A 23,904-nucleotide genomic window follows, 5' to 3' on the forward strand; every position below is an offset into this window, starting at 1 on the left:
ATCTCCAGGAATGAGTCAAGGATCCCTTATGCTTATCTATAATGTGGTTTATTGGGTTTGAATGTAGCTTTTTATTTTTATGTATTTATTCCTTTTTTGTCCCACATTTATTATATTTATAAATAACTCAAGGCAGTGAATATACTTAATGCTCCTTCCTCTTATTTTTCCCACACAGCCATCCTGTGAGGCGAGTTGGGTTGAGAGTGACAGCCCCAAAGTCACCCAAATGGCTATTATACTAATCCAATTAGTGAAATGTACAAGATACTCGTTATAATTTTGCATTCTAGTATTATTAAATCTTGTTATGTGAACCAAGATTAGCCAAACCAGAACTTAGCAGAATGTTGGAACCATAGATGTGTGGTATGTGAATCCAACCCTCCTGGAATCTTGCATATCTGTATATGAACCAGGCTATTATAACATATTCAATAAATCATAATTAAAATAAACATGACATATATGAATCGAGCTTAGGTCATAAATTTTGTGTTCTATTACTAAACTGGGGGATTCCCCCCCCCCCACATTCCAGAAACACAAAAGCAGCAAATATAATGCCTTTTTTCCTCTCTTTCTTGCCACTTTAGCCCCATGTCCTGGTATGAACGTTTGCATTGGCCTACAGGGCCTGTGTGTCTTGGATCAGGCCAATGTGATGTTTGCTTCAGTTGGATAATGTTCTGCTGGCAAATCTGTGCAAGCTTTGGAGGACTGTAGAGTTCTTCAAGAGGCTCTTTTGTCCCAGACATCCGGGCAAGAAATATGCAGGAAAACAGTGGTGGAGAACAATCTCTGATGAAAAACACACCAGGCGAGTGGGGATGTGGGTGTATACATTTGATTGCAATTCAGAAATTTATATATATATAAAGTATATAGGTCTTGGCGTGTTCGGGTCTTTTCCCATATAAGATTGAGAGTATCTGTCAATCTTACATGGGAAAAGACCCGAACACGCCAAGAGGTACATACCTGTACCCGTGAAAATCTATGAATATGTATGTATGTATGTATGTATGTATGTATGTATGTATGTATGTATGTATGGTATTCAGCTTTATATATACACTGCTTAAAAAAATAAAGGGAACGCAAAAATAAGACATCCTAGATCTGAATGAATGAAATATTCTTATTAAATACTTTGTTCATTACATAGTTGAATGTGCTGACAACAAAATCACACAAAAATTATCAATAGAAATCAAATTTAGCAACCCATGGAGGTCTGGATTTGGAGTTACACTAAAAATTAAAGTGGAAAAAAACACTACAGGCTGATCCAACTTTGATGTATCTTTTTAGAAAAAGCAGGTGGATCGGGAAGCCTGATAAAGCCAAGGGAGGTATTGGGGGGTCCAGTGGTATCTCTCCCCCCCCCCGCCGCCAATTGTCCAAGCCAGCTTGTTTGAGGTCTCTCTCCATATTTTACAGATTTGGAACCAGAAGGAGGAGCCCTTTCTTGTAGTGGGAACAATCTGCTTGCTGCCGGTGGAGCTACATTAAGCAGTTTTTATTTTCCTAAATTTCCTAAATTGATTTTAACACAGTGTATCTAGATTATTTATTGCTATTTTATCTTCTTTTTATAGATGGATGCTTTATTCTATTTTAGAAGCATGGCATGGTTTTATTATGATTGCATACCACCAGGGGTGGGATGCTACTGGTTCTGCATGGCTCTATCGAACCGGTAGCTCTGAAAGCAGCAGACACCAAACTGGTTCTGTGTTTGCTGCTGTTTGACCCACCCGTCTGCTTGGACTCTTACCTGTCCTTTATTTCCTGCTTTTTCAACCTCAGCTGCTTTGTGCGGCACAGCTGAAGTTGAAAAAGCAGGAAAAAAGAGGCTTTTCAAATGTTGCGCACCTGCGCGCAGGGCTTTTCAGCTGTCCGGGTGGCACAGCTTAAGGTTTTTCTTACACACATGCACAAAACATAGTCACCGAACCAGTAGTAACACCGATTGAATCCCACCCCTGCACACCACCTCAGACATGACTTGAGCATCCCAGAATTGACGGTACAGAAAATTTAAAAAAAAATCTTTAAAATATATTAATACAAAGGAGGATAAACACTCTAAAGCTGGGTTAGAAATCTTGTACTTGAGCCTTTGATTGCAGGAATTTAGTTGTTGAAGTAAATGGTTGGTAAAATCTTTGCCCATTTAAGATTTGTGTAAATCATTCTTACAGGCATGGTAAGTGCAGGCTTTACAGAAATGGATACCAGCGCAAGAAGGTTCGTTTGATCAACTGTGTTGGCTCCTTCCAGCTGTGTATTTCTCTTTATTTTATGCCCGTCTGACATTATAGCAAAAGAAGTTCTCAGTGTTTTTCCTATTGGTTGTTGGGGTTGTTCTTTTTTATACCTTGCAGGATAAACTTACACAGCACAGGCCATAATTCCTAGTGGAGTCACAAATCAAGATAGCTGCATCAGTAAAAGGCAGAGCACATGTTGGAAACAAGAAGTAACAGGCACCAGATTCTTTCTGGCTAAGCTGGAAGAAATGAACGCCAAATACTTGTGAAGGTTCGCAATCAGAAGAAGAAGAATCTGGGACGAGTCTCTCCAAAATGGGATCCGCCTTATTGGGAAAAGCAACCAACGAGAAAAGATGAATAAACAAAGACTACATAGGACCTGCTTAAGTGAAATGTTCCCCCAAAGAGGTATCCTAATGTAACAGTCTTCTCAATTGGTACAGATCCTACAACTACTCACAATAAACTTCATATAAATTGGCACCTGGATTAAGTTTTTCAAGACTCTCACAATAAAATCCTCTATATGTGAACCCCAAACTAAGTTGCAGTGTGAATTAGTTAGGCTCCATGTTAGGAATATAAAACCTGGGCTAAAGATTAGGATCACCTCTAGATAGTAGCATAAAGATACAGAACAGTTACTATTTTTATAGTGTACCACTGTCATCTGTTGGTCCTTTGGATTTTGCCACTCAGATCTTGATGGCTTAGTTTACCCTCAGTATGTTATGTGCAAACTGTTTCCTAATATGGTTGTTCACTGCCCAGAGTCACTTTGTGTGTGATGGGTGGCCATATACATTTACTAAATAAACAATATAGGGGGAAAAAAGTACAATATTCCCATACAAGGTGCCCCAATACAAACGGGTAGACAGATCTCCAGTTTAAAGAACTTGTGGAAAGCTAATAGTATTTCACAAAAATGCCTTCTTCCTTTTGCATTTGCCCTCCTTATTCCATGTTTCTCTTTATAATACAACATTTACCAGTTCCTAAGGTGTTTTTTTTTAATTTACCTTAGCTAACAATGGAAACCAAGTGGTATTTCACCTAGTAGTAAACCATAACATCAACCTTGCCCCCCAAAAAGAATCTTTTGCCTTTTCTCATAAGTCACATTTTATTTACATAGATTGTAACCCACAATCAGTGCCAATTCTGTCTTTGAAAATCAGTTATTTAATGCAAATTATATAACTTTACTAAAAAGTAAGAAGCTACTACCACACGGACACTGTGCCAATTCAAAACTACTTCCAGAACTCTGTGATTTAATTTTAGTGGTGTTTGAGGGCTGAACTACTTTTTTCTTTTCTTTTTTAATACTGCAGCTTTGTTGATTTTATGGACGACTTGTTTCCTCATTTACAGAAATTTCTTAAGTTACCCTTGCTGTATAAAGTCTTCCAATGGGAACAGTGGCTTGACAGCTTTGTAGCTTTGTAGTCAAATGGTACAAGAACTATTCAGATTTTTCTTAAATATGAACAGACAATTGTATTGTATAAAATGACATTTTGGGATGTTCTAGAATCTCTGACAAGGGCATAATTCAGTTGTTTTCTGTTGTTAGTTCTCAGCATTTGGGATTTGGCAGCAGTGAAGATTACTATAGGTTGTCTTCAAGCTGGTTTGAAAGGACTGGAGTGTGGAAATGGAAGTGGAAAAGTCTGAAATTGCCCTTGGAGCCATTAAACCTCTGAGATTTATTCCCAAGTATGTGTAGATCGGACTGTAGTCTAAATTATTCATTGTCTTTTTGAAGTTAAGAATAGTCATGCCATTTATGTAAGCCATTTTATCTGATTTTTCAGTACATTAGTCCAATTGCACTTAAGTGGAATCAGTCTAAAGCTAAAAGGCAAAAATTATGTTAATGGGGAAGGGATTAAACAGAAGAACACAGTTAAAATAATATAGTCAGTAAATGCAGTCTATGAAGCCAGAAAAACATTTTTTTTACCAGTCATTAAACAATTAACTCATACACCATTTTTCCTGTCAGATATATTAATGGTGATATGCTGGATAATTGGAACTGAAATCATATTTAATGTTGGGGAAAGTACAAACACAAAGCCAGCTTGATGTTGTGGTTCAGGCATTAGGCTAGAAACCAGGAGACTGTGAGTTCTAGTCTTGCCTTAACCACAAAACCAACTGTAAGACCATGGCTCAGTCACGTTCCCTCAGCCCTAGGAAGGAAGGAAGGAAGGAGAAACCATTTATGGGGAGGGGAGGGGAATCCTGCCAAGAAAACTTCAGGGATGTTCCATAAAATCTCTGAGAATCCGACATGATTGAATCATACACACACACACACACACACACACACACACACACACACACACACACACACACACACACACACAATATATATACTGTATATAAAACCAAGACTTCAAAGAAATCAACAGGATAGTACAGGAAATGCCGATTTTCAAACAATGTGTGATTAATCTGTATTCTCATAATTAATTATATCAATTATATCAGCCAAAAATGATTAGGGTGAAAGCAACCTACATTTTCATCAGCGAAAGGAAATAGTTTTTGCAGATATAGTGCAGTCCTTTAAAACTGATGTAGTATGCTGTGATGTGGCTAGCTTATTTGTTGTGTAAAGCCAGACACAGTGGCTTACAAACCATGGCTTCTATCGGGATTTTCTCTGATCACAGCTTGTAAGTTCCAGCCATTAATGTTCTGCAAGACAGAGGCCAGGGATTTGCCATACTAAATTGTAAACCTGGCTAATAAATCATGGAGTTTGTGTTTGTAAAACATGCTAACTTAAACCAAACCAAGCACAGTAAGGTTAGCATCTTAGTGGAGTGTAATTTATCACTGGTTCACACAACATATTGTGCTGTAATTCAAATGGCTAACTTATGGTTCTTTATGTGGAGAAAAACCAACCCCTATGCCTGGTTCTTTGATCAATGTTGTGCAAATCTAAGAAATAGAAATGATTTAATGAACAAGCAGATTACTGTAGATATTTCCAATTAACACTACTGTGAAAAATGAATCAATTTCTCAGATATTAACAAACTTAACCTTGGTAGGCTCAGTTTAGTGATAGGCAATGAAGCTGTCATCTGCAGACTTGTTAATGATGTTAGTTATTAAAAGCTCTCCTATATAGTGACTGGATCTTTTGAAATAGTAGTTGTTGAACTTCAGGAATAACAAAGACAGATTTAATTAGATCTCGACCGATTCATTTTCCACTCATCTATCATGAATGAAAGAGAAAGCAAGCTTTCTTATTGCACTACAGATAGTCCTCGATTTAATGACCACAACTGAGCCCAAGATTTATGTTGCTAAGTGAGATATTTGCTTAGTGAGTTTTGCCCCATGTTACAACCTTCCCTGCCACATTTGTTAAGTGAATCGCCAGAGGTATTAAGTTAGTAACATGGTCATTAAGATGGTTTCCCCATTGCTTGTCAGAAGGTCGCAAAAGCTGATCACATGACCCTGGGACACTGCAACCGTCATAAATAGGAGTCAGTTGCCAAGTGTCTGAATTTTGATCAGATGACCACGGGAATGCTGCAATGGTCGTGGGGCAAGTGGTCCTAAGTCATTTTTTTTCAGTGCTACTGCAACTTTGAACAGTCACTAAGTAAACTGTTGTAGTCGAGGACTACCTGTGCATATGTTCATTTGCTTAGGATAACTATCTGTATAAACTACAAGCTCTATTACCCATTAAGAACGTCCACATTACACCTAACTGGTATGTTCATGATTGCAATCTGTGGTTGGCTTCCGGAAATCTTTGATAATAAAGTTGATTAATTTTTAAAATGCCATAAGATACTTTGTCATCAGCAGCCATGTCTTTTCTTAAGCAAGCCTGTTGTTTGTTCTTGCTCGCCCTCCCTGACCAGAATACTTCCATATCTTGTTTATTGCCAGAAGTGTGTTTCTCTGCTTGTTTTCTTTGTGGTGCAAGACATACAGTTCGACAGAGAAAACAAACATCCCAAAGAGGTGCTAAAAGTGATGCATAAGGAATCTGTGTAATTTCTCAGCCATGGATGAGCTCATAGGCCTAGCAAGAGGGACTCTGTTTGCACACTTCCATGGACACAGCCCAAGAAAACAATCTGACCTCTAAGATCTGGAGATGGAGCAGGATAGCAAAATATGTCCCTCTCCAATGCAACCCAAGGGATCCCTCAACAGCCCGTCTGTACTTGTTGTTGGAAAGGAGTGTTTGTAATGATCATCGTACTCTCTTGACAAAATTCTATTAGCCCCGCTTCATTTTGTACTCCAAGGCCAAACTTGCCTGTTATTCTGGTTATCTCTTGGCTTCTTACTTTAGCATTCCAATCCCCCATGATGATAAGGACATCATCTTTGGGTGTTAATTCTAGAAGGTGTTGTAGGGCTTCATAGAACCGGTCAACGTCATCCTCTTCAGCACCAGTGCTTGCGGCATAGACTTGGACTACTATGATGTTGAATGGCTTGCCTTGGATTCGAACTGAGATCATGCTGTCATTTTGGGGATTGTATCCCAGTACTGCTGTAGATGTTCAGTCTTGTCATCCTTTGTTTGACCACGTCCAACTTCCCTTGATTCGTGGTTCTTACATTCCAAGTTCCCATGGAATATAGATCTTTACAGCATCAGACTTTCCTTTCACCACCAGATACATCCACAGCTGAGCGTCCCTTTAGCTTTGACCCAGTAGCTTCATTCTTTCTGGCACTACTAATACTAGCCCTCTGCTCTTCTCCAGTAGCATATTGGACATCTTCTGACCAGAGGGGCTCATCTTCCAGTGTCATATCTTTTTGCCTTTTGGTACTGTCCGTGGGGTTTTCATGGCAAAGATACTGGAGTGGGTTGCCATTTCCTTATTCAGTGGATCATGTTTTGTCAGAGCTCTCTGCTATAACCTGTCCGTCTTAGGTGGCCCTGCATGGCATAGCTCAGAGCTTCATTGCGCTACGCAAGACCCTTCACCAAGACAAGGCATTGATCTATGAAGGAGTCTCATAAATTAGAACCATAAAAAGAGTTTGCTTATTTGCAAAATAGCTACCAGGGTGGATATGGCCATTTTCAGGAAGACAAGAGATGGATATGGGCCTTGCCATCTTGTCTAATGAATTGATAATGTTCTTGATCATTCTTCAATGATCGCTTTTCCCAGGTGGGCTCCTAAATCATTCCGAGAAGTATCATTGATGCTAGCCTTCTTCAACCCGGAGTCCTTGTTCCCTTAACCATCCCTAGCCTCCCTATTAGCTAATAATTCTAAAAACCAGAAGTCCAAATTGGAAAAGATTATTTTAATAGTAGGGGATTTGCCTGAATTTTTTTTTCTTCCTAAGATACTTTTTTAAAGTTGATAGAGTAGGAAATGATAGTGTATGTCCTTAGGCTGATTACCATGGATATCAGATCTCAGAATGAGCTGCAGAGATGCTCTTCGAGAAAAGAAAGGGTTGGTTTTTTTAGCAAGTAAAGGCTGGGGATTGATTACATTGGTATGGCAACAGGAAAAGGCTCCGCCTCAAAAGAACCTGGGTAATAGAATCTGGTTAAGAAAAAGTTATCTATCTAAAGACGTGGCCCTGTCAGATTAGGCAACACACGGTTAAATCAACAGACTGCTCTGGTATAAAGTAGCTTCTTAAGTTCTTAAATTCCAATACTTGTGCAATTTGGTTTTTTTCCCCATGGCTTCCCATGGTGTAGTTGAAGTGGAGGTGATTTAATTAACCTGATATTGCACTCCCTCTTCACCAAAGCTTAATCTCAGTTTATCTTTTGATCGCCTTTCCTTTTTGCCCCAACAGCATCTGGCACATTCCGGAACAAAAGCAACAGGAACCTATTGAGACGAAATCCCCAGCAAGGAATTCTCCCAGTTGCAATCCTATTAAGCGGTCCTTTTCAGAGCCATTGTTGATTTGAAGCAACGTATTGAGGGGTAGGTCTGGAAGTAACAGCTCACATACGTTGCCAATAAACCAGCAGATCACGGGTAAGCGATAAGCAATCAACCTATTGTCAGACAGTTTGCTTATAATTCTGGTTTACAGCCATCTGGAAAGTTTTGAAATGACAGGACCATATTCATCTCTATTACATGTCCGTAACCCTCTCAGGAGCATCTATGAATCATTTTTTTTGCTCACTACAATTGTTTATTGATGTACACCCACCTTGGGGCAGGTGTGTGTATGGAGAGAGCTGCTTCTTACTGGGCTAATTGGGTGGCAGTAAGAAAACCACTGAAACAAGAGGAAAACTGGTGTTTGAGAGGCATTGCTTTGTTTAAGCTAAGATGTGGGAGATCAACAACAACAACAACAATAACAACAACTGCTACAAAATTGCAGAAAACTTTTCCAAGTGGCTTCAGAGCAAAGAGCTGAAAGCCTATTTATTTATTTATTTATTTATTTATTTATTTATTTATTTATTTATTTATTTATTTATTTGCTTACTTATTTACTTACTTATTTACTTACTTATTTATTTAGCTTTTAAATTTACTTAAATAGAAAGTCAAAGTTACCAGAGAAGAAATCACCTCAAACTGATGTGATAAGAGTCAGACTAAGTCTGGGGAAGCCTCGGTTTAAATTCTTCACTGAGACAAAAATCTCATTGGAAGGCTTGGACCGGCTTAAATTACCTCACAGAGTTATTTTGTGCAAAATAGGGAGAAGGAACAAGAATGCAATTCATCATCTTACAGGCCCAGAGGGAATGTTGAAAGGCAGAGGCGCACTCACAAAATGGCTTCCTTGTTTGTTCATGAAACTTTTTACATAACACTCATTTACCTAGAGGCAGACCAATCCCTCATGATGCCCTGAATTATCTTTGAAGGTGGTGTCTCGCTTCACAGCCTGCAATCAAAAGGTGTGATGACCCAGGGTGGGGATACAAAACAAACACAGTCACAAAAACCTGGTGAAACCCTTTTATTCCTTCACTTTGCTTCCAAGCTTCAAATATCCTTGACTGAAGACAAAAAACTCCCACACAAGCAGTTACAAGAAGGAGGGAAAAAAATAACACAAACCAGGCAAGATAAGGACTGGAGGATGTCCACAGATAACAGAACACACACTGGGAAGGATGCCAAACTCAGAGAGGAACCATAAACTAGAGATATTTCCATGCATGTCCTTCCTCTTATTCAGTTGTCACAGCTGCAGCCCATGAAGAGGATCAAGGCTCTCTCCTTCTGAGTAGACCACGTCTCTCCCTTATCCTCTCCTCCTTGCATGGGCTAGGATGGAGAGGAGATGGTCCTGGGTCCTCCTCTGACTGTCCAGCTGGCCTCTGCCCTTCCCCAGCCTCCTCCACAACCTTCTGAGCCACACTTCCACTCCCTGTCGGCTGTTCCTCCTCTCCCTCAGAGTCAGTCTCCACCAGGGACATGACAAAAGGGTTTGCAGAGAGGCAAAAAAGTCAAGATGGCCACCTCAACCATATCATTGCACGTGAAAAAGAACAGGCCTTCCATTATGACTGCTCCCTGAAAACACCCCTGTCACTTCCTGTTTATTTATTGTTGTTAAAAAATCAAGTACAAGAACTAGGAGCTTACCAACAGGGCATCTGGAGACAAATTAATGCCCAAGAGCAAACTCTGAATATGACAATTGACGCTGTCCTCATATGCATACAGGTAGTCCTTGGCTTACAACAGTTCATTTAGTGACTGTTTAAAGATACAACAGCACTAAAAAAAATAATTTATGACCGTTTTTCACATTTACGATTGTTACAGCATCCCCATGGTCACTTGATCAAAATTCAGATGCCTGGCAAGTGACTCATATTTATGACGGTTGCAGTGTCCTGAGATCATTTGATTCCCTTTTACAACTTTCTGACAAGCAAAGTCAATGGGAAAGCCAGATTTTCTTCACAATCGTGTAGCAGTCGTGTAACTGACTAATTTAACAAATGCAGCAATTGGCTTAACAATTCAAGGTCATAAAAGTCACTTAACAAATGTCTCACTTAGCAACAGAAATTTTGTGCTCAGTTGTGGTCGTAAGTCAAGGACTACCTTTACGCATAATACTCAGCCATCTCATTAAAATCTGCTGATCTTCTCAGATATCAAATCTCATTTAGACAGAGTTGAACTATCAGCACCTGAAGAGGTCTGGATCCAATATTCCTCAGGTCTTAACCTGAGCCCTCAGTAAATTTTAATGTACATGCAGTCAATCATTTTGTCTGGCCCGAGATATAAATCTTTGTCCATACTGAGATTTTACAAGAAGCCCATCTCCAGGCACAGTTAGGATGCTGTTTTGCAGATTTGGTTACCCTCACTTCTTCCTTGGGGTAGGAATTCTGCAGCATCAGTGAGTCCCCCCTACATATGGGGTGAGTGAGAGGGGGCTCTGGGCACTGCAGGGGAGGGGGGGGGTCTAGGGGACAGTGTCATTTACTCCCAGCTTGCCATGATGGAGAGCAGCGCATCTGCAAATTCATAGCTTGCGAGGCACTCAGCGCAATCATTCCAATGCTGCCGGTGAAATATGTCCTTGCCGTGCATTGCTAATGGGAGCCAAGCAGATGGTACGGCAGCCATTAAAGGTATAAATAATGGGCACCACGGTCTGCCTGGCATGGGGAATGGGTGCCGCTCTCTGCCACCTGGGCTGAGCCTAGCAGGGAAAGGGCGACACCTAATGGCAGCCCAAGGCGGAGCAGCAACACAAGTTGCGCTGAGCAGAGTTTTTAGCCCAGATTTTCCAATCTGCAATGGGTGCTAGAATTCAGCAGAAACCCGTTGCTCAGCCTACTACACACTCTAATCCTGATATAGTTTAAACATAAATAATGTCTTTGTACATTAAGAAGCCTTCTGAGAGGTATGACTTATGGATCTGATGATTAGACAGAATTGATGATAGAAAGAACGGGGTTATGTTGTAACCATAAGAGACGCATTTAGAATTGTACTTATAACTGCAGTAAAGATCAGAAGCTACTTCACTGTATCTTTTGTCTTTCTTCTAACTTTCTTTCTTGCACTTTTGCCTTTCTCTTTAATTTCTCTTTTGTTTCTCTTGCTTTGTATTAGTTTATATTAGTTTTTAATCTTCCTATAAATATCTTTTAAGAATAAAACCGTATCGATACGCTGTAGGGGTTACAAATGACAAAAAGAATGTTTGAATAGAATGTTGCCTATCATCAACTTTCTTACCTTTGAAGTATGATTCTTAGTCTCCGTCCATCGTTGTCGTTGTCATCATCATCATCTATGAAATCCATCACATATCTAGTGATAGATGGCTTGTTTTTGATTTTTTTAACCTTCCTGTCAATATTGACTTGAGGTGACTGCCTGAATCAGTCCCTGCAGTTTTCTTGCCCAGGTTTTCAGCAGTGGTTTGCCCTCGCCTGTTTCCTGGAGTGGAGAGAGAGGATCTGGCCCAAGATCATCCAGCTGGCTTTGTGCCTAAGGCAGGACTAGCTCCATGTAAATTTTGCAAAATATGAAAGTCATATAGGCCAGGAAGGTTAGCCCATTTCGCACGGGAGGGGGGGCAGGTTGGAATTGCAGCTCTTTGTTGGGAACAGACAAACTTCTTGGAGGTCTAGTGGGATAGGCCAGTGGATATTGCTGGGCTTCCATGTTGGATTCCAGCTCCCATCAGCTACAGTCAGCCTAGCAAATGGCTGTGGATTGTGAAAATTGTCTAAAAGGCCATGTAATAATATGTTTATGGTGCAGGCAGAAGATGGCTGTAAATTGTAGGCGGTTTGAAAGCCCTAGAGTTAAACTAACATTCTTCTATTGCATTTGTGTTATATTATTCAAAAAATAATATAAACCAACCTGAATTTAGGACTGAATGTTATTCCCAGGTCAAAACACTTTGGACCTCTTCCAACGTATAATATGTGTATTTGTGGAAGTGTGGACTTCAACATTATGCATATCAAAGTCCCCTGAAATTATTTACTTACATTTGTTTTTATATCTTCAACCTTACACCAGCATGCTTTAATATTCCATGGGAAGCTTACAAAATATTAATTTCCTTTTAGCTTTAAAACATTCCCCCATCAGATGCATTTTTTTCTCAGGGATTCCTAGTTGGTGGTGAAAATAGATCCTAGTTGGAAAAGATAGACAATTGTGGGACAGCACAGAGATAGATTTTTGCTAAATTAATGAAAGATGGCTACTCAATCCCCCTTTGCTTGTTTGTCCATCTAGCTCAGTGTAACCTAGTTGGACTGAGGGCAGCTGCCCAGGGGTGGGATTCAAATTTTTAACAACCAGTTCTGTGAGCGTGGCTTAGGTGGTGGGCATGGCTTGGTGGTCATGTTATTGGCTGGGTGTGGCCAACTCAATATCACTCACATTGAGGCATGTATCTCCTCACCTGGCCTCTCATGACTGTGGGGGTGCTGAAACAGTCGTAAGTGTGAAAAATGTCATAAGTCACTTTTTTCAGTGCCATTGTAACTTGGAATGGTCACTCCACACAAGCAAAGTACCAGCAAAGGAGGGGAAAAAAACTCCAGAGACGTTCCTGAGACAGGAAGTCTAGTACTGCCAAGAATACAATGAGGGTTAATGGAGAGGCAGTTTCTGTAAGTAACACCAGAATGTTTCCTTTCTGCCTTCCTTACAGGATTAGGCCAGTAATTTTTTCTAACAACCGGTTTTCCAAACTGCTTAGAATATTAACAACTGGTTCTAGTGAATAGGTGCGAACTGGTCACATCCCACCCCTGCAGCTGCCTCTAATCTCTTTAGCATAACTGCTGCTGATCCATATCATAGGAGATGCCAAAAATTAAACCTGAGGCCTTTTTCATGCCAAGCAGAACATTAGCATATGGATTAAGACTGTTGTGCGTTGATTGATAGTGACTAATGAAAGTGGGATATGTCCCATTAGTTAAATTAGTTATGACTTTTTCTTAATTTACATAGGGGCTGTTTTTTTGTAGTTACCATGACTGTTTAATTATTATACTCCGCACCAGGAGTCCTGATTGAATTATAATGAGAGACAAATGGAATGAAATGGATGGATTGACGAAACTAGGCATCTCTCTTGTTGTTATACACCCTAATCTCTGTATATATTGTTCTTTAGCAGCTCTGAAAGACAACATATAATTCTCCTATAGATTTTCATATCGAAGTGGGGGCTGCCAAAAGATAACCATTGAAAGTGTGACTTATTGCAATTATTGTTCTGAACCAGCCATTTACTGGAGGACTCTAAGTGTTAGCATTATAGAACAGAAAGGTAGTTTGATCTCCTTTGTCACAACATTTATAATTTTATAAGCATCTACCCGAGTCCATATTTAGTGGGGCTTTGCGGAGAAGACAAGCAATACTTTGCAACAATCTTTTCTATTTCTTAGGGATGGGGAAATTGAAACATCCAACTTTGCTGAACTATATTTCCAAACATCAATCATCCTTGACCAGATTGTTAGGGACTGTTGGATGTTGTCACTCAGTTACACAAGATGGAACATATCTTCTGATATGTGGTTTCATGCTAATCTGCCTTTGCCCATCATTAAATCCAGCAAATAATTCTCTACCATGGAGCTTGTCTCTTTTCCATGATGTCCATGAAACTGGGGACATATACAAGATTTAGAGAAGAGATATTGGTTGGGATGATGCCTCCTCCCAACCTTGAAAAATACAAGCATCTTGTTCTTAGCTCTCTTGAAGGACAGGCAGAATGTAATGATATTTCAGGCCCCCATCAAGCCAAGAAGACTGCTTTCTCATTCCCAGGAGTCTCTCTGGATGGGAGTGAAGGTCAGGTTGTTGCCACAGCAGCAGTGTTACTTCAGCCACTGCCTGGATATAATTAGGTGGGCATAAATCACAACTCCCTGGCATACATGGAAGGGCTGGGGTTGTAGTGCTGTCTTGATGTCTCTGAGACCAGCCGGGTCATGGGCCCAGCTGCCTGGTGCCTTCCAGAATCCCAAAGCGCGAAGTGTTGTCGCCAGTTTGGTTTTGCTTCTGACAAGGCCAGAAGGGAGCAGTCCCCTTGAGGGAGGAACTGTGTCATTGCCTCTAACTAGTGCTTTATCTACATTCATTATTCTCAGATGGATTTCTCTCTGCTTTCCTCTACCCATAAAGTTTCCACATTTTGCAGGGACAGGAGACTGGTACTGAACTTCCTGCATTCTTGGACAGAGATTGAATTCCTAAATGAAGCCAGCAAGGTGATGATGAGGGATGCCAGATGAGGAGAGTGACAATAAACAAGGTGCTCGTTCTACATTATTGTCCTCCTATTGTCACTGGAAGGAGAAGCGATGTTTGCGTTCTCCAGTAACGCTTTATCATTATGAGTGAGTGTAATGAAAGGGGTTTAACATAAGAACGAAGCTCACCCCACTGAAATGCTCTTACTTTCTTCCGTGCTTCTCATCCCCTCATCCCCTACCCCCACAACCGATGCCTGTGCTAATTAAATCAGCCTAGATCCCAGCTCTTGATCCCACTATTACTTACCTTGAAGTTGTTACACTTTCTGACAGTTAAGGCCAGTGTTCAAGTCAAAGAGTTGGAAAGGTAGGGTATGAAAAGCTCATTACATAATTTTCTTGCACTTTGATTTCACACGCTCACCATCTGATTGATGCATACCATTTCTTCAGTCGGGGAGAGACTTCCACCTAGTGGCCCTTTTCTGCAATGTTTTTTTTTTCCCCCAGCTTGCAAGACTGAAGTATTTACTTGTAAAACCAAACAGAACCACCGTTTTGTAATTCTGATGTTAACCAAGTTTCTCTGCACTATTTTGATTTATTTATTATATTACAGTGACTCTGGGCACCTTACAATAGAGTAAAAAGCTCTGACTTGGTACTGAGTGATTCTTCCAACAGGTTTGAAATAATATGGTTGTATTGTGTTAAATCCTGTGGATTTCACTAAGAGAATCCAACTTAAGTTTCCGTGTTCCCCACCCAAATCAACAGGTTATTGTATTGTAAAGCTGGGTTGCACCCAAGGTCTTCCAGTGTAATAAGGTGACCCTCCCAGAAACTGCTTTCTAAACGTTGTACTTTTACATCTTTAATGCTAGTTTACACATGAGATATTGGATTAACTGGGAGAGGATGAAATTAAGAATATAAAAGCATACCACAAGTGTTCTCATCTAAGCTTGGTTCCTCTCATTTTGGAAGTGAAATTTACATACTAGTCCTGAAGGAGAGAAGGAGACACATTAAAAGGACAGGCATTTATTTTATCACCATTCCCAGTGTACCTTCCCTTGCTTAGATCATATGAAAGAAACCCATGTAAGGAATCACATTTGCAATATTAACCTATAGACCTGGAATTCTTTTACTGTCCTCCATCCAAATACAAACCAGTCCCAGCTCTATTGCACTATTTTACTTTCAGATAAGGTCAATAGATGTTGCCATTAGCTGAGCAAATATTTTCTTTTTTCTTTGGTAGTATATCAGTTGCTGTCCTAGGTGTATTCCTATTTCCACTGTAAGAATGATACCATTGCTTCTATATTGTCAGAAAGAAGACAGTCCCATACTGCATAGGATTGCTATTCCCTGTAAGTGGTGGTGATTACTCTTCATCACACTAATTTGTTTGGGGAAAAGTTGACAGGTCCTTAGGTTATCTTGATATCCCCCCACCACCACCAAAAAAAGAACCCGTCCTTCTTAATCTGTCTTGCAATGCTTACTTTGAGAGACAACCCCCTGTCCTGTACAGATGTTTCATATTTGTGCCTTAGAGACTTTTGGAAAAGTCTTTGCAATCATAGCTATTAAAAGATGACTGTGAATTTTTATGGCCCTTAAGTGAGAACTGATGGGGATATACTCAATCTGCTACTAAAACCAAGAACTGAAGATGGATCGTCAGACACGCGCAGAAAATCCAAATCCTGCAGTGGGTCCCTGGAAGACTCTGAACAAACTTACTGAGATTAAAGTCTTTGCAATTATAACTCTGGAAAAGCAGGAAGCATTTGGGTTGAAAAAAAAATGAAGAATGAAATCTGAGGCTGGAAAAAAACCTTCTATCTTGGTAAAACTAAAGAGAAAGATAGACCGTTGGAGAACTGTTCATGAGAAGAAGTTAAAGGAGTCTAACTGAAAGTCAGAGGATGTAGACTTGTTTATTTATTATATGCAGCATAAATGTAAAGACCAATCAAGTATTTACCCCCAGTATTGTGGGGTAATTCAAATATGAAAATAGAGAGATAGATGTTTTATTGGACTCTACAAGTGATTAAGAGCTAAAATTAGTAGATTTTAATGGGTGTTTTCAAGATTCTGAGAGACTGTTTGAGTTCAATTATCTTCTACATATGCTTGACAATGTGTACATGTTTTAGCTAAGAAATAAGGCCCAGATGGTTTAAGAACCACCGAGGTACTTGCAATTCTAGCTTCTTTAAGAAATGTTTAAAGAGAAACCAGTAAGTCAGCTTTATAAAATACAGTCTTTAAAAAGTGAATTTTAAGTTAGAATTTCCTTTATTTTTTCTTTATATTTGAACAGTGAACCTAAGTTGTAGAATATCCAATTTTGGGAAATCAATGGTAACATGTAATTAATTCATTAGAAAATATTATTTTCTGTCCATTAGATTCCCAAAGAATGTGTACTGTAAAAAGTCATGGACTTTTTACTGTGGTGATGTAAGAATGTATGTGATTTGGTCTTGTTCTATTATGGTTTTTCTTCTAATTTCAAAATAGTACGTAATTTTGGGAATAAATATTATATTAAATGATCTCAATCTGATGTGTGAATTATATTCCTAAAGTATAGATTTTTATCAAACTTAGGTACAGCAAATTGTCCTGATTTTAAAGAATGCCTCTATGGTATGAATTTGTTAGATATTTTTCAAAAGCCTTTGTGCTTTGAAATGAGATGATAGCACATATATTGTTTAGATTTAATGATAAAATTAATAATTAAATTAATCTATATGCATATATTCATTTTTATTTATCACATGGATTTGGGAATTTTCTTTTCTTTTTTTCTTCTTTTATAAAAAGTTTTATTTCAGTTTTCCACATTTTAAAAAAAACATCTTTTTTTACTGAACATGATTCCAGGTTTTCACATCTCCGTACAGACATGACTTTGATTACATATTCATCTTTTACATTTAATTTCATATCTTATCTCTACTTTACATATTTTCTATCATTTTTTTCTCAAATACTTTCCTCAGGCTTATTTATAAATTTTCAATTCCTTTCTTAACCTATTTCTTTTAACTTCAGTTAATCATCATAGGGATTTTCTTTTCTTTTTGTTATGTTTAATTCATTTAAAAACACACACACACACATATTCATTGTGTTCTCATTTTTCATTGTGTTCTCGTTGTTCAATGTAGGCTTTTTTCTATTACAGTGTCTCAACAAATAAAATATAAAAGGTGGCGGGACATCTGCCTGGACTGATTAAAGCTTGCAAGAGTGCAGGAAGACTGTTACTTGCTATGTTCAAAGTTCTCCAGAGTTGACCGGCTCATCTGAATGATGTCATATGACCCAACTTGTACGACTTTCGTTCCTAACAAATGAAGATTGGTGAGACATGGTTCCTCTAATCTGTTGTGTAACCTTGTTGTGATCTTTCCTGTCAACTTCAAACAGAAAAACCAGACTGTTTCAGGATTTTTTTTTTAATTGTTTTTTAGCTTTCGAGGGCAAAGCAGCCCCTGTCATTAAGTAGAACATTGTCCCAGACAAGAGATACAAGAAGAGGGCAGGGTGGTTAGGAAAATATTATGCACGTGCCAAATTATTTGTCTGCTGTCCCATTAGAATATTCTGCAGAAATAAAATTCAGGCATCAGTATCATAGCACAATTTAGTTAAAAAGAAACACTTTTAAAAAAGCAGAGGAAAACCAAAGCTTTTTTTTGTGTAAATTTTCTCCAATATATATTAATTTGCTGACATTTGAAATAAATAGGTTTTAATGACAAACAAGGATCAGCAAACATATGGGTAGTCCTCAATTTATGACCACAATGGCACCCAAAATTTTTGTTCTTAAGCGAGAACAAAATTAAGTGGATTTGGCCCCATTTTATGACTTTTGTTGTCAGAGTTGTTAAGTGAATCACTGCAGTTGTTAAGTTAGTTACACGGTTGTTAAGTGAATCTGGCTTTCCCATTGACTTTGTTTGTCAGAAGGGCGCAAAAGGGGATCACATGACCCCGGGACACTGCATCCGTCATAAATATGAGTCAAGTGTCCAAATTTTGATCACCTGACCATGGGGATGCCACGATAGTTGTGTGAAAAGGGGGCATAAGTCTTTTTTTAAAAAATGTAGTTGTAACTTCAGTCACTGTTGTAAGTCGATGACTACCTGTACTGTATTTATATCTCATAATATCTATGAAGATTTCTTGGCTACCAGACAGCTTCCAAATTGTTACCAAGAAAATGACCTGAATGTATTAAGCTCAACCTAAGGCTGGTCTGCCGTATTTTAATTTTGTAATCCCAGCCAAAGGTCATTGTCCTACTTCAAAGTTATGAATGTATCTTTCTTTCCTGTATGAGGACATTATGACAGTTCAAAGGGGGAAATACTTTTTTTAGAGACACTTTTCTGCACTGTGAAGTTACTGAGCTGACCAAATCTTCACAGGCAGGTGTTTGATGCCCTCTAGTGTACATTTATGGTATTTCCAGAAAGGAAATCTCCCAAGGAAAGAAAGGCTCTCTGTTGGCATTTAGTCTGGGTGCTTCAGAAAGCCCTGCAGAAACCCGGTCCCTGTCCCAAAATCTGTTTTCTTTGCCAGACAGCAGTAAAACAAATGAAGCGCACAACACCATACAGTGTGTTAACACATGAGAATTTAATGTGCTGGAATAGGAGTTTAACCACCCACAGCAAAGGATTTTTACTATCTTGAGTGGTGAAAAACTTTCAGAGAAGGCATAACTCAGATGTTGGCTGCAATTGGTTGAAAGATCCCCAGAGCAGTTATACTTTTTTTAAAAAAACTGCTTTACTCAAAAAGGGACATCTGTCTCTGTACATCTATGTACATTTCTGTATCTCTCTTTTATCTCGCTAGTCTCTATTTATATCTATCTATCTTTATCTCTCTAGTCTCTCTATTTATGTCTGTCTATCATCTATCTATCTATCTATCTATCTGTCTGTCTGTCTGTCTGTCTGTCTGTCTGTCTGTCTGTCTGTCTATCTATCTATCTATCTATCTATCTATCTATCTATCTATCTATCTATCTATCTATCTATCTATCTATCTATCTATCTATCTATCTATATCTATCTATCTCTCTATCTATCTATCTATCTATCTATCTATCTATCTATCTATCTATCTATCTATGTATCTATCTATGTATCTATCTAGTCTCTCTATTTATGTCTGTCTGTCTATCTATCTATCCATCCATCTTTATCTCTCTAGTCTCTCTATTTATGTCTGTCTGTCTATCTATCTATCTATCTATCTATCTATCTATCTATCTATCTATCTATCTATCTATCTCTATTTATCTCTCTCTCCCCCATCATCTCTCTCTCATCTCTCTATCATTAAAACTGCAAAACAAGAAAATAAAAACAAAAAAGAAATCAAAGAAAAAGCAAAAAGTGCAAGAAAAAATAAAGAAAAATAGAAGAAAAATATAAAGAACTGGCTTCTGATATTTTTCACATGGTTACAGTATACGTACAAATATATATTGATCCCCACTCTCTAAAGTTATGTCATATTGCTCTTCTTTCTATAACTTATCCTGTCTAATCATCAAAATCATAAATTATAATTTCATTTTTTTAATTTTTATGCAAAAAGTCCATAAGAAGCTTCCAGTCACCAATAAATAAGGTCTTTTCTCTAACCAAAGAAGTCAATTTATCCATTTCAGCAAAATCTGTCAACTTCACCAACCATTCCCCCATAGTGGTATTGTTGATTCTTTCTGTCTCTGGTGTATATACAGTAATCTGGCTTACTCCAGCCAAGACATTCTTAGCACGGCATTCTTAGCACTTTTATCACCTAGCATCATATTTTAGAAACTTGTTCACAAAACTTGTTCATAAAAGAAAAATTTGATTTGAATTAAAAATTCAAATCAATATTCATACTTGTAGTATACCGTACAGTAGCACTTAAAAGTTTATGAACATTTGAATTGTTAATATTTCTACATAAATATGACCTAAAACATGATCTGTTCTCCACACAAATCCTTAAACTAATTAGGATTAATTCCCCCCAAAACCAAATGAGTCAAAAACATTATACTTGTTCATTATACTCCCAACTTCAATTCCAAGTTTCTTGTATTCAACTATTGGCAGTTGTGAAAGTACATAATAATTCTTGGTCTACTGCACATGCAACTTTGTTGTTATTTAATACTGTGGTGATCTTGGAATTGGAGAAGAAGGAAAATGGCAAGTAAAATTGGAGCTAGGCCTTCTTGAGATGCTGAAGAGATACATTTTCAGAGTGATTCAGGGTCACTGAAGAGAAGATGATGTGGGTTCTGTCCACCCAACAGAGATTTTCAGAGGGAGAAGAGACCAGAAAAAAGATTATTGTATTGATAATTAGTATTGATTATTGTTCTGCTTCTGCTAATATGACAAAATGTCCCTCGCTAGATATGCAACTATGACTAAATTCTTCTAAGAATTATTCATGGAAACATGAATGAGCAAGGTAATCATAGACCTGAAACAAGATGAGAAAATATCTGAAACAAACTTTTCTTCATATGAATAATAAGGATAAAAAGGAACAGCCTGGATCTGGTCTGGAAAATGATGCCCAAAAAGTTGGACTTCTGAAAGAAAGAAAAAAATCTGACGTACATGATAAATCTCTAGTAAGGATGGAGAGGTTAACGTGGTTGAAACCATGACAGAAACATGATTACATCACTACTGCTGTAGACCATGAAGTCTTCATTGATTGATATTGGCTTTAGTCATTGTTCACTGTGTCATTCTGCTTAAATTATTGTCCAGATTTGTTCCAACACATCCAATGAACAGAAGCACATGACTTTTCCATATAGTTGATTACACTAATAAACCGCCCTTATTGTTAATGTGTTTTTTTCCTAGCATTGCATCAGACTCTGCTTTCCTGTAAAGTAAGATGGTTTCCCAGGTTTTATATTTTGTACAGATCTTCTTTGTTGTGGTACTTATTCAAATATTTATGAAATGCTATCATACTCCATACTTTCCTGAAGGCTAAGTATTTTCTCAAGACTATTCATTTCCAGTCCTGTGATCATCCTCATTTTCTACACTTGTCCTGCTTCTCTGCATTTTTACTATGGTGCCAGAACTGAGCATACGGTTGACTCATTTGTAGCCTGTGATCAATTACAAATCATTTTCACACATATTGTTACCAGTATCCCAGTATCCCCCATCCAATTTCTTTTCTTGTTCATGTGAAGAATTTTGCATTTGTTTTTATTATTTGATAAGGAATTATGGATGAACATCTTTAACACTGTTTTCCAATTGTACATACCCAATTCTGTAGTACATTGGAAAAGATTGTTATGTACAGTTAAGAGTCAGGTAAGAAGACTTTGTTTTCTCTCCATCCATGTTTCTTTGGATCATGTCAACATTCTTTAGACCAGGGGTGTCCAACCTTGGCAACTTTAAGACTTGTGGACTTCAACTCCCAGAATTCCCCAGCTAGTGATGTCATCATGGAAGATACTCCATCAGGGTCCTGGCATAGAAAAGATCCTCCCACCATCACTTTCCAGTCTAAAGCAGGGGTGTCCAATTTTGACAATTTTTGGCAATTTTTTAAGACTTGTGGACTTCAACCCATGCTGCCTAGGGCTTTCTGGGAGATAAAGTCCACAAGTCTTAAAGTTGCCAAGGTTAGATACCCCTGCTTCAGACTGAAAGGTGATGGTGGGAGGACCTTTCCTATGCCAAGACCCTGATCCTGATGTATCTTCCAGGGCCAGCCTTCCCAACTAGTTGAGAGGGAGCAGTAGGAGTTAGTAAACTACTTCAGCATTACATCACATTGTTTTTCCCTTGCAATAGAAAGCTATTTCATGGTGTCCACTCATTTGCATCACATACTTGAAACAATAATGCCAGGAATTTAGGAACAGTTCAAACGTGTGCTGAAAGCACATTACAATGATACTTGAAGCTCGGAGTTAAAATTATAGACGCAGGTCACTTTTCCCCAAAATTTACATTTACATTTAAGGCATATACATGACTCACTGTCGGAGGAGAACACCAGGCTGATCATTTCTTTGTGAATAACTGTTCAGATGGTGTTTTCTCAATGAGGAAAAAGACAAGCTCATAGAAGTGACTCATGCCAAGCAGGATCTCATTAAACATGATGAATCACATCTGCGCTATGGATGTAAGTCTCTGTGTCACAGTAGCATCTTTACGTTGGTGCCAAATATTCTGGAATGGCCTGCTTAGGTTTACACTTCACATTGCACAGAGGTTTTTGGTCCTGCCATGGCTCTAATAATTACATTCCTTTCATAAGCATCCACACTAATATTTTGAATTTTCTGCTTACTTTTCTTCCTTTTTTAATATACACATTTAAAGATTTTTTAAACCAGGAGATTTTGTGTGTTGGTCCTGTTTTATGAAAAACCATCTGGATGATTTTGGGCCAATCACTCTCACAGCCCAACTCACCTCACAGGGTTGTTGTTATGAGGAGAATAGGAGGAGGAAGGAGTATAAATAACTCACCACCTTGAGTTATTTATTAAAAAGTAATAAAGGTAGGTTATAAACTAATTAACCTACTAAATAAAGAGCTCAAGGTGGTGAACATACCAAATATTCCTTCCTCTGCCTATTTCTCCTACTACAATCTTGTGAGGTGAGCTGAGCTGAGAGAGCGATTTGTCCAAAGTCACCCTATTGGCTTTCATGCTTAAAGTGGGGCTAGAACTTACAGTCTTCTGGTTTCTAGCCTGCTATCTTAACTGCTAAACCAAGCTGGCTCTAATCTGAAAAACATAATGCTCTAATTAACATTCAGGTCATACACATTTTGCGGGGATATTTTTGCTATATCTGGCTTAATGAAGAGTTGAAAAGTTGACGTATGCTTTTGTACTAATTCAGTGGATGCTAATGAACTTCCCAATCAGCTGTACAGTATACTGGTATGCAGTTTGGATTCTTTATCCCAGATGGATGATGTCCTTCAGCACCAAGGACAGCTCCCGTTATTGCCAAAATTAGCCCACAATCAAAATAATAGCAAAATCCTGTGTGTCAAAAAAAGTGTTTCAGCACCAAAGTTCAAGAAGGAACACCAATATTCTGAACAGCTGTCTTTTGAAAATAAAGGTTGCCATTTACCGAACAAGGCTGAGTTCAAAAGCAAAGAATCCTTTAAAAAAAATGGGGGCATACAAAACAACCTAACGAAGAAGAGGGATTTGGATTCAGAGGCATCCACAAAGAGGAAGAGTTTTTTTAAAAAAACCCATTCAATCTGACAGTTGTGTCTGCGTGGTTGCAGCTCTGAATCTTTTTTACATCTGCCAGC

The 23,904-nt window shown here is 38.4% G+C and overlaps 1 long non-coding RNA gene across 1 annotated transcript; it reads left to right on the top strand.

Moving 5' to 3' along the window:
• The first annotated feature begins 1,734 nt into the window (after positions 1-1,734).
• On the top strand, positions 1,735-8,632 carry LOC148127099 (uncharacterized). The gene is made up of 4 exons (XR_015741460.1): positions 1,735-2,032; positions 2,391-2,687; positions 3,859-4,001; positions 8,115-8,632. It is a non-coding gene; the product is annotated as an uncharacterized LOC148127099 (long non-coding RNA).
• Positions 8,633-23,904: the final 15,272 nt, after the last annotated feature.

This window comes from Pseudonaja textilis, chromosome 2, assembly GCF_049901715.1.
Source record: "Pseudonaja textilis isolate UNSWEBS1 chromosome 2, rPseTex1.2, whole genome shotgun sequence".
Lineage (NCBI taxonomy): Eukaryota > Metazoa > Chordata > Lepidosauria > Squamata > Elapidae > Pseudonaja > Pseudonaja textilis.